Here is a 9736-nt window from a genome sequence, read left to right on the forward strand (position 1 = left end):
CAGTGCTCAGGGATCACTCCTGGAGGTGCCCATAGGCTGTATGTGGTGTCTACAACCAAATCAGGGCCAGGCATGTGTAAGACAAGTGCCTTACCTGCTGCACTATCTCTTCAGCACCAACTTCTTTACTCTGAAAAAATAACATGGACTCTGAGAAATAGGCAAGGGTGAAGGGCTCTGCGTGTGTTGTTCAGTCCTTGGCACTGCACAACCACTATGCCCACCTCCTTCAGTACTACCCAGTAGGACTCTATGACCTGCAAGAACCAGCGTGACCCTGGTTTCCCCACGACTGCAGTACCCTAGGGTCCTACTCATGAAACCACCTGGGCTGGCTGACTATTGCCAGGAATTGCCCACAGGAACCCAAGTGCTACTAGAGAAGCCCCCCAAAAGAAACCAAATAGGGGCTGGAGAGAGAGTACAGTGACCGACCTGGGTCTGATTTCCTGCCATGCCATGAGCGCCACGAGTGATCCCAGAGTGCAGAGGCAGGAGTAACCCCTGACCATCCTAGGTATGGCCCCCAAATAAAAACAAACGCAAAAGTAAGTTATGGTGTCAAAATCATGCAATACGACATGGCATGGATGGAACTAGAGGGCATCAGACTGAGTGAGTTGTCAAAAGAGGGATACGGACAGAATGATCTATCTCGGGTAGGACCTAACAGCTCACAGTTAAGGAGCAACAATCGGCAAAAGGCAACAGGCGGGAGAGTTGGTCCACAGAACTGGGCTTATGGGTGTATATATGTGTGTGCTGTGTGTCTGGGGTGTGTGTATCTGAGCGTGTGTATTTGTGTGTGTTATAACAGGGTGGGCTTTGGAACCTTCGTAGAGTGCGATAGGTATTCTGTGGTGTAGGAATGATATATGCACAAAACCATCATTTATAATACTATAAATCACAATGCCTCAATAAAAATTTTTAAAACAATTTACAAGAAGAAAAAGTATGCACATGCATGCATACATGCACACACATCTGCATCTCAACAAAAGGGAAAAAATAAATGTAAAGAAAGGGTGCATGAGTGTTTACTGTAACAATTCTCAATTTTTCTATGGGTTTGACATTTTCAAAATATGAGGGGGAAAATAAAATAAAACACGAAAATCACCTGGCTTCAAACAGATGCTATAATAATTTCTCTTATGGCTTCAGCTAACCCAGTAGGTCCAGAGAAACTCTTTCTCCTGTGTCTCTGGGTAAAATGACCAATATTAAAGTAAATGCTACTAGCTAGTCCTGATGTCACAAAGCTTATATTTTTTGATGAAAGCCAAGGCAAAAACAGAAGTATATTGTTTTGAGCCCTGACAAGAAAAATCTACTGTCAGCCTTTATCTGCAAAAAATTTTGAGCCAGGTAATCAAAAAACAATCACATTAAGATTTTTATTTCTCCTTGATATGGAAAAAAGTCAAAACCTACCACTAGGAGAGAATAAGATAGCACGCACAATATACCTTTGTAAAATACCTTTAATTGAAGACTGTCATTAAAAGATAGAAGTCTCCTAGTATAAAAGGGAGAAGGAACATTCCTGGATAGTTCCCTAAAAGAACACTCAGCATAACTCCTTATGGTTGAAGAAGTTAACAACAATATTACAAAACAGAATGCCTAAAAAAGTCTCTTGGGCTACCATTGGAATGAAAAATAACAATAAATGAGCAGAGTTAATTCTCCAAAACTCCTTTTAGAAACATCATCTCAAGTAAAGTGCATAAAAATCCACATTTCCAAAATGAAAAAAAAATTGAGGTTCACAAAGATAAATTTTCCACATATACACAGTTCAAATCTGTATTTTCTCCACCCAGCAACAAGGGACAATTAAATGGAAATAATGCATTAAAGGCTCCTGTGTCTCCCAATCTCTTCCCTTAAACTCATGTTGGGTCCACTTCCTGCCTGCTTACTCCCACATATAGACCTGCATTTCTACAGAAAAAAAAATGTCAAGAATACATGGAGATTATTTCTACTGAGGCTCAGAATGTGAACACAAGGCCTTTGAACCAACTGCTTCAGATATTTGGAAAGTGGAACTTCACTTTCCCTTGCTGGTGTGATGGTGTGACAGAAAGGAAGAGAAAGTAAGTTCAGAGATTATTTTTATCTTAAGGTTGACGACGGTGTCCATGTTTTAATGAAGTAATGCAAAACTCAAGAGTGAACAATTTCTTCAGAATTTCCTGGGGAAATCTCTGAGCTACTTCACTGTTTCGTTTCACAGTAGCATGCTCTGTTGCAAACCAGTAATCACACATTTAATTTCCTTCTTCTAGGGGTTTCTACCTTATTTATATATTCACCTTTCTTATAGCCATGGCACGAAACAGCCAAAATGTAGGTTTTCATTTCTGTCCACTTTCTGCCCACATACAGTAACTTCCTTCTCTGCAAAAGAGAGTTACTCCAAGGATTTGACAGACTTGGCGAAATTATGTAAAAACACCACAGTCAACGACTATTGGCAAGAATTTAAATCTTGCTCTTTGCTCTAACATTTCTACCCACAGAAGTGTATCCTACACAAATATTCCTGGGGCACAGTCACATGGCCAGCCTGGTTCTATCCCTGACACCATATAAGATACCCCAAGCACTACCAGGATCGATCCTTGAGCACAGAGCCAGGATCAAACCTTGAGCATAGCCAAGTGCACTCCCCCCACCAAAAAAAAAAAAAAAAAGGAAAGGAAAAGAAAGAGGACAAAATATTCCCATCATTTCATCAATCAAGGAGGCATACTCAAGAATCGGCAGACATTAAAATGGTTAAGGTACAGCAACGTGCAAATTTGTGGACAAATCCCCAAAACGTATTAAGTAGAAGAGAGAGGCAGAATAATATTCTTAGTTTATGTGTGGGTGAAATAACAGAAATACACATCAGAGTCTCAACAGTTCATTATCATTGTAGCGTGGAATTAAGGGGCACTTGCCCTATAGATTCATCGATTTGCTCCAGCGGGCCCAGTAACGTCTCCATTGTGAGACTTATTGTTACTGTGTTTGACATATTGAATACATCACAGGGAGCTTGCCAGGCTTTGCCGTGCGGGCAAGATACTCTCGGTAGCTTGCCGGGCTCTCCGAAAGGGGCGGAGGAATTGAACTTGGTTGGCCGGGCTGGCCGTATGCAAGGCAAATGCCCTACTGCTGTGCTATCGCTCCTGCCTGCCCTGTAGATATGTTATATATTTCTATTATGATTTTGGTTATTCTTATATCTGTGATCAGTAATGAATTTTAGAGATATATTCATCTTCCCCTTTCCCACCCTTTCATCTTCCAGTTATAAACAGCTGCTGTGACAGGACAGAGATTGTATACTGGGTAAAGCTCTTAGTATCTTGAATCCTGCCCTCCAGGGAGGTATCAATGATGGTCGCTGGAGCACCGCCAGAGGTCACTCCTGAGCACATAGCCAGGTCTAGCCCCAGAGAAATGCAGGGTGTGGAAGGCAACCGGAGCAGAGGGGAAGGAGAGGGGGGAAGGAGGGAAGAGGAAAGGAGAGGATGAGAGGAGGGGAGGAGAAGGGAGGGGGAGTGAGGGGAGAAGAAGGCAGGGGAGGGGAAAGGGGAGAGGAGGGGAGGGGAGGAAGGAACTGCTCCACTTGCTTTTACTACCTCTAATGATACTGAAGACAGAGCACTCCGAGTAGCATTTCACATAAAAGGACTGTGCTTACAAAAGACAAAGATCACTTGCAATATCCTTGACAAATAGTATTTAGTACATGGATTAAGTAATCACAGTGAACCCCCCTTATAGCCTCCCACCCCCTTCAAAGAGAGTCAATATCTTCCAAAACATTTCTTGTTTTTGACATTCCTAAGGATCATACTCAGGACTGGGAACTGATCAAAAAGCCAATAACCACAACTACATCCGACTAAACGGGGAAAAAACGGATACTGTTACTGGTTCTCTAATATGCATCTTCCATTCAAACATCCCCACGTGTTCCTAAAATATTGCATTGCTATATAATGAAGTTCCAACCAGCCAAGGCTGCTTGTGGCACTGGCTGTCTCGGCTCTGCGGCTTTCTCTCATCTGAGTCAGTAGCCCATACATTTGTTTTATTTTGTTTTGTTTGTCTTTCCTCACACCGACATTTTCAAAGATCACAGACCAGCTGTTTCGCAGTATGTGCCACAATCTGGATTGGCCTGATTATTTTCTCATGATTAGAGTTAGTGTAAACATTTCAGGCACAAATTCTACATTGGCCATGCTGCATACTTTCCACTGCATCAGTTGTCTGGTTACATGGTTACCTTTTTCTTCATTTTGTCACTTTGGCAAGCAAGAGCCAACAGAGAAAATATTAAAAACCGTAAATATAATGCCCAATGAGGACCAATAGCCACCATGAGGACCCGCTGTACCAGGCATAGTGCCAGTCATCTAAAATATATTGTCTGATTTAAATCTTACAACAATACTGGAAAAAAAAAAACCCAGACATTCAAAGAAATTAAATAACTTACCCAAGGATATAGATGAAGCAATAGAAAAATATGTGTATGTCAACGTAGTACACTTTAACACTTAACCTAAGGCATTCATGGTCTCACTAAAATCACTACAAGATATGCATTAAGAACCCCACCCTAGGATCAAAGAGATAGCTCCGCTGGCTGGTCACATATTTCGCATGCAGGAGGCCCAAGTTCAACCCCTAACACCCCATGATGCCTGGTGGGGGGCACCCTGTGTACAGAACCAGCTGGAGCCTCCCCCACATCCCAACCACTACTGGGTGTGATCCAAAACACACGTGCGCGCGCACGCGCACACACACACACACACACACACACACACACAAGAATCTTTACCTCCCCATTTTAAACTAAACGGATGGAGGCTTACCTCATTTTCAATTAGATTTCTATGGGGAAAAAATAAATTATCTATGGTCCATATAAAGTTCGACCATACTTGAATATGTCCTTATTTGGATACAAGTCACACATGAAAATAAGAGGATGGTGGTCTCATAAATTATCGTGCTATCCTGATGTCCTATACGCTTGCCTTATTTTTCACCTATTCTGCAACAAAGTAAAAATAAAGACAAAGTGAAGAGTTTTTCAAAAGTTTAAATAGTTTATTTCATTTTAAAATTATATTCTTGGATCAGAGAGATAATCCAGTGGGTAGGTAAGGTGGTGGTCTTGCACGTAACTCACTGAAGTTTGTTCCCTGACACCACATATGATCGCCAGAACCCTACCAGGAGTAAACACCGAGCACAGCAGGCTGTGGCACAAAAAACAAACAAACAAACAACATAAAGAGCTAAGTGAAGTTAAAAAAAATCTTTATTATTAAAAAAGAAGCACTAATAGCTTACCCAATTTAATTTTTTGGCAACTTTTTTTCCTATCTATTTAAATATGAGACCCAGTGATTTAGTGAATTTATAGAATTAAAATCATTTTTGAGAAACTAATTTGAATAAAGGAAGTTCAACCCAAAAAGAAACCAGAACTGAAATATTTCTGAATATCCTTGAGAGCCATCTACAAAAGATCCAGAAGACCACAGGTCTAAGTTGTGCTATTGTTTTACTTGGTTTGAGGAGCACGTGAGTGTGCTTGGGGGCTACTTCCAGCACCTTGGTAAAGGCTATTTCCTGGGGGGTCGGGGGACAGTGTTTAGGGGGCCAATCTGGGATTCCAATCCAATGGGTCTCAGGAAAGCAAGCGTTCCAGCCCTCAAAGCATCTCCTGGGCCCGTTAGCAATATATCCCAATGAATTTGTTTAAAAGCATTTTACATCAGATCTTTGAGTTACTAATTGCCCTTCCAAAGCTTTTATATTTCCTGCTGTTGAATGAGTCCATGATGAATTAGATTTGTTCACTCTCTTGATAATCACAGTCCCTAATTTGGGTAAAGCACTGCATCAGGTGTTAAGAGACCTTTTTGGGTTGCCTTTAGATCCTCCCTCTAAAGCACAGTTCCCATGGCCCTGCTAAATCACTTCCATTCACTCTTCAATCTCTGAAAGAGTCACTTCCTACAGGAAACTCTGATTCCCCCAGTCTCAATGACAGGCACATGCTGACCACTCAGATTCCACCGGTAGGAGATACTGCATTGGCAATTACATTTATGACACTTGCAATGACTTGCTCAAGTGACTTTCTGCCCTGTTAAAATATAAACTCCCTGAACACTGAGAAGCTTCTCCTCTCACTGTCCAACACAGCAACAACTGAGATTGGCTGTCGCAATCACAGGCTGCCACTAGACTGGAGGAGGCTACATCGGGTTAAGTGGCCGTTGCACATAGAAACAGAAGAAGAAAGAACTAGATCATGTTTCAAGAGGGCAGAGAGATCTGTGTTGGGAGCAGATCTAACCACCCATTCAGCTGATTTCTCCTTTCGAACACACTAGGAAATGGAGTTGAGAGGCAGCACGTCAGGAGAAGGTAAGGCCTGAGAAGGTGTGAGAGGAAGGTCAGCATCTGAATTTGCTGGTCTCAAGAGCTGCCTGCAGACGGGCAGCAGATGCAACTTTCTGTGCCCACTGAAGCTTTGCAACTTCTCCTTTTTTTGATCTCTTTGGATTTTTTAAATTAACTTTACTGAGGCACTGTGGTTGGCAACGTTACTCATAGCTGAGTTTCAGGCATCCAATGCTCTAGTACCAATTCCACCACCAGAGTCAATTTCCGTCCACCAATGACCCCAGGTTCCCTCCCATCCCCTAGCTGCCTCCTTGACAGGTACTTTGTTGTTGTTTGTTTGTTTGTTTGCTTTCAGGCCACTCCTAGCAGTGCTCAGGGCTTACTCCTGGCTCTGCACTTGGAATTACTCCTGGCAATGTTCAGAGGACATCTGGGATGCTGCAGATTGAACCTGGGTTGGCTGCTTACAAGGCAAGCACCCTACCTGTAGTGCTATCACTCTAGCCCCAATCGACACATTTTAAAGTTTGGTTGCTGTGGTCTGAATCTCACGCTTGCAGTCTTGTTAGCTCTGAGATTTAGATATACCATATAACACAGCTCTAAAACACTGCTGTCCCTACCCGTTATCTCCCTTCTTCTTACTTAACCCCCAATATCTTTCAAATTATCAATATCTTTAAAATTACTATGGCGTAGGTCATTAATTTGCAGTAGTGTACTGTGCACTAGTGTTGCCACAGCGGTAAGAATTGCAACCACTAAATCCTTCTCCCAAAGGAGGGGAAGTCACAGCTCAAGCTTGTGTCGAAACCAAAACTGAAAAAATAAGGGGCTATTTGGCCCCCCCAACTGCTCCTCAGTAATCATCAGGAAGCATGAATAAGTGGGGTGATGGAGGTAGGCAAAGAAGACAGCATTCCCACCACTGTTAGGGACAGGGATAAGAAAAACCGATGTATTCGATGAAGCAGAAGCCAACTCAAGTCTCCCTACTCTTGAGGGAACTGTGAGAACAACTCACACACAAAATCTGAAACTTCCCTTACCCACAGACAGTTCTTAAAACAGGTGTCAATGAAAGGAAAGTGGAATGAGCTCCAGAGCCAGGCTTCGTTTTCCACAGACTGCCCAAACCAAATTAGGTCTGTCACGGGAGATGAGGTCAGGGGGTCAGGCTGGTCGCAGCTCATCCTGCCAAACTCCAAACGCAAGCGAAAGGAAAGTCTAAGACTCTGCAGTAAGGACTTGGCAGAATTAATATTCCCCAGTCTCTTTCCATGCTGGAGTTTTGGGGTCAGGTAGGAAAGGGATAAAATAATACATTCAGAGACCAAAAAGACGACTGAAGACAAAGATGTGACAAGGAAATTTGGGGAGGGTTGCAAGTAGAGAAAAAAATGGGAAGAACTTCAAGAGACAGAGACAAGTGAAGACAAGAAGGTACAGAGGAGCCGGGCAGTTAGTAAACCACATCCAGGCAGTCCACCTTTTCCCAAATCCAAAAGCTACCCATTGCATCCCAATAAATCACTCTAACACAAAGCCCCTACAGCTGATTGTCCTCTGCTTTTGGTAACCAGCGGTATTTCACAAAGCACTGCTCAGAGGTAACTTGGGAAACCTAAAGGCCAGAATTAACAATGCACAAAATTGGTCGAGCTGCGGAAGGCAATCCCTAATAGCTTTCCCCCTCCTGACTGACTCGGCTATGAACAGGCTTGACATTTCAGCGTCTACTTGAAATACTCTGGCATTTTTCCTCCTTTTGACATTCCCAGGGGGGGTGTGGCTGACCCCAGGTCCATTCATTTCCAAGGTTATAGATCACTGTTGTTGAGACTGGCCCCATCTGTTCTGGAATCAGCCAGCTGTTTATCTCAAAGAAACATATTTACTGCGCGAATCATCCTAATAACTCTTTCAAGCTGAGAGCCAACATTGTATAAGTCAGAATGCTGTTAAATGTGTCGGGTTTGGTTAGAAATAAAACACACACACACACACACACACACACACACACACACATACACTATTACCACTCTGTGCTCTTTGGTCCCACTGGTGGTCAGGGCTGGGGACATTCGGTGGATCCCTTCGGGAAATGGCAAACGAAGGTTAAAAGCACTTTTAATTTCACCTTTCCCTGGTGCATTAAAATAAACCGGAGTTGCCCTCATCAGCCCTTCTCCAAACCGTTATTTGCAGACAGGGTGGCTGTGCTCATTACAGTACCATTGTCCAAGGCGAGCCTATTGCAATGCAATTAAAAAACACCCACAAAAGCACAAACCTGACGGCTCCACTTCCAAACAATCCTGCAGTGGGGGGGAGAAGAAAAGCATTTAACAAAAACCGCTTGCAGCGTCGAGCAGCCCGGGAGGGAGAGCCTGGTCCAGGCACGTGAGACGCTTCCGACCGGCACGGAGCGCAGCAGGAAAGGACACGGTCACCTCGGACGGGCAGAAGAGAGGAGACCAGAGGCACGGGGACGCTCGGGAAACTGAGCCCCGCCGAACTCGACCCACTCCGCTGCACGCTCCTCTCCTTGCAGGGGCGGCCGGGCGTGCAGAGCATGTAGCGCGGCCACATGCCAGCCCTGTCTCCGCCGCGCCCCACGCATCACCCCTGCCCACTCAAGCCTCAGCATCGGCCCTGAGTGGACACGACCGCCGTGCCCCGCGGGGGCTGCCTGCCCGTGACGTTCCCGGGGCGCTTCCCCACGACCTCCCGGAGCAGCGCCCACCCGGGGGCTCGGGACCCGGGGACCTGGCACGCGTCGCTCCCCCTCCGCCGTGGAGGGGTGGGTGGGTGGGGGGAAGCCCGCCGGAGTTGTGCTTTGCAGTGACCCAAATTGCACCGAGCTCCCGGCTCGGCCAGATCCTCCCGCCCCCACCTCCCCAAAAGCCAGCCCCGAGAACTCAGCGGGGAGGAAGAACTTGGGAGAGCCCTTGAACAGGTCACTGGCACTCACCTGGCTCGGGATGTTTCTCCCCTCCCCAGGCATGCACCGGCAGTGAGACCCGAGCGAGTCCCGCACGCACGCACGCACGCACGGGAGAGGGTGGCGAGGTCCGAAGCCCAGCGGCCGGAGGCAGCCCCTGCCCTGCTGCTGCTGCTGCTGCTGCTGCTGCTGCTGCTGCTCCGAGCTCAGCTGGAGCGAGCGGCAATTGCAAGCCCAGCAGCAGCAGCGGCGGCGGCGGCGGCGCGGGGTGGGGGTGGGGGGGGTGGGGTGGGGGGTGGGGCGGGGGTGGAGGGACCGGAGCACAATGAATGCAGCGGGGCTTGGGCGATG

At 45.7% G+C, this 9736-nt stretch overlaps 1 protein-coding gene across 1 annotated transcript in view; it reads right to left on the reverse strand.

Annotated features, from left to right (window-relative positions):
- RAB30 (RAB30, member RAS oncogene family) overlaps positions 1-9459 on the reverse strand; it is a 96409-nt gene extending 86950 nt beyond the window's left edge. The window contains exon 1 of the mRNA XM_056116276.1: positions 9416-9459. The gene's annotated coding sequence lies outside the window, so the exon portion shown is untranslated. The remainder of the gene's footprint in view (positions 1-9415) is intronic.
- Between the last annotated feature and the right edge of the window lie 277 nt (positions 9460-9736).

This window comes from Sorex fumeus, unplaced genomic scaffold, assembly GCF_029834395.1.
Source record: "Sorex fumeus unplaced genomic scaffold, SorFum_2.1 ptg000030l, whole genome shotgun sequence".
Classification (NCBI taxonomy): Eukaryota; Metazoa; Chordata; class Mammalia; order Eulipotyphla; family Soricidae; genus Sorex; species Sorex fumeus.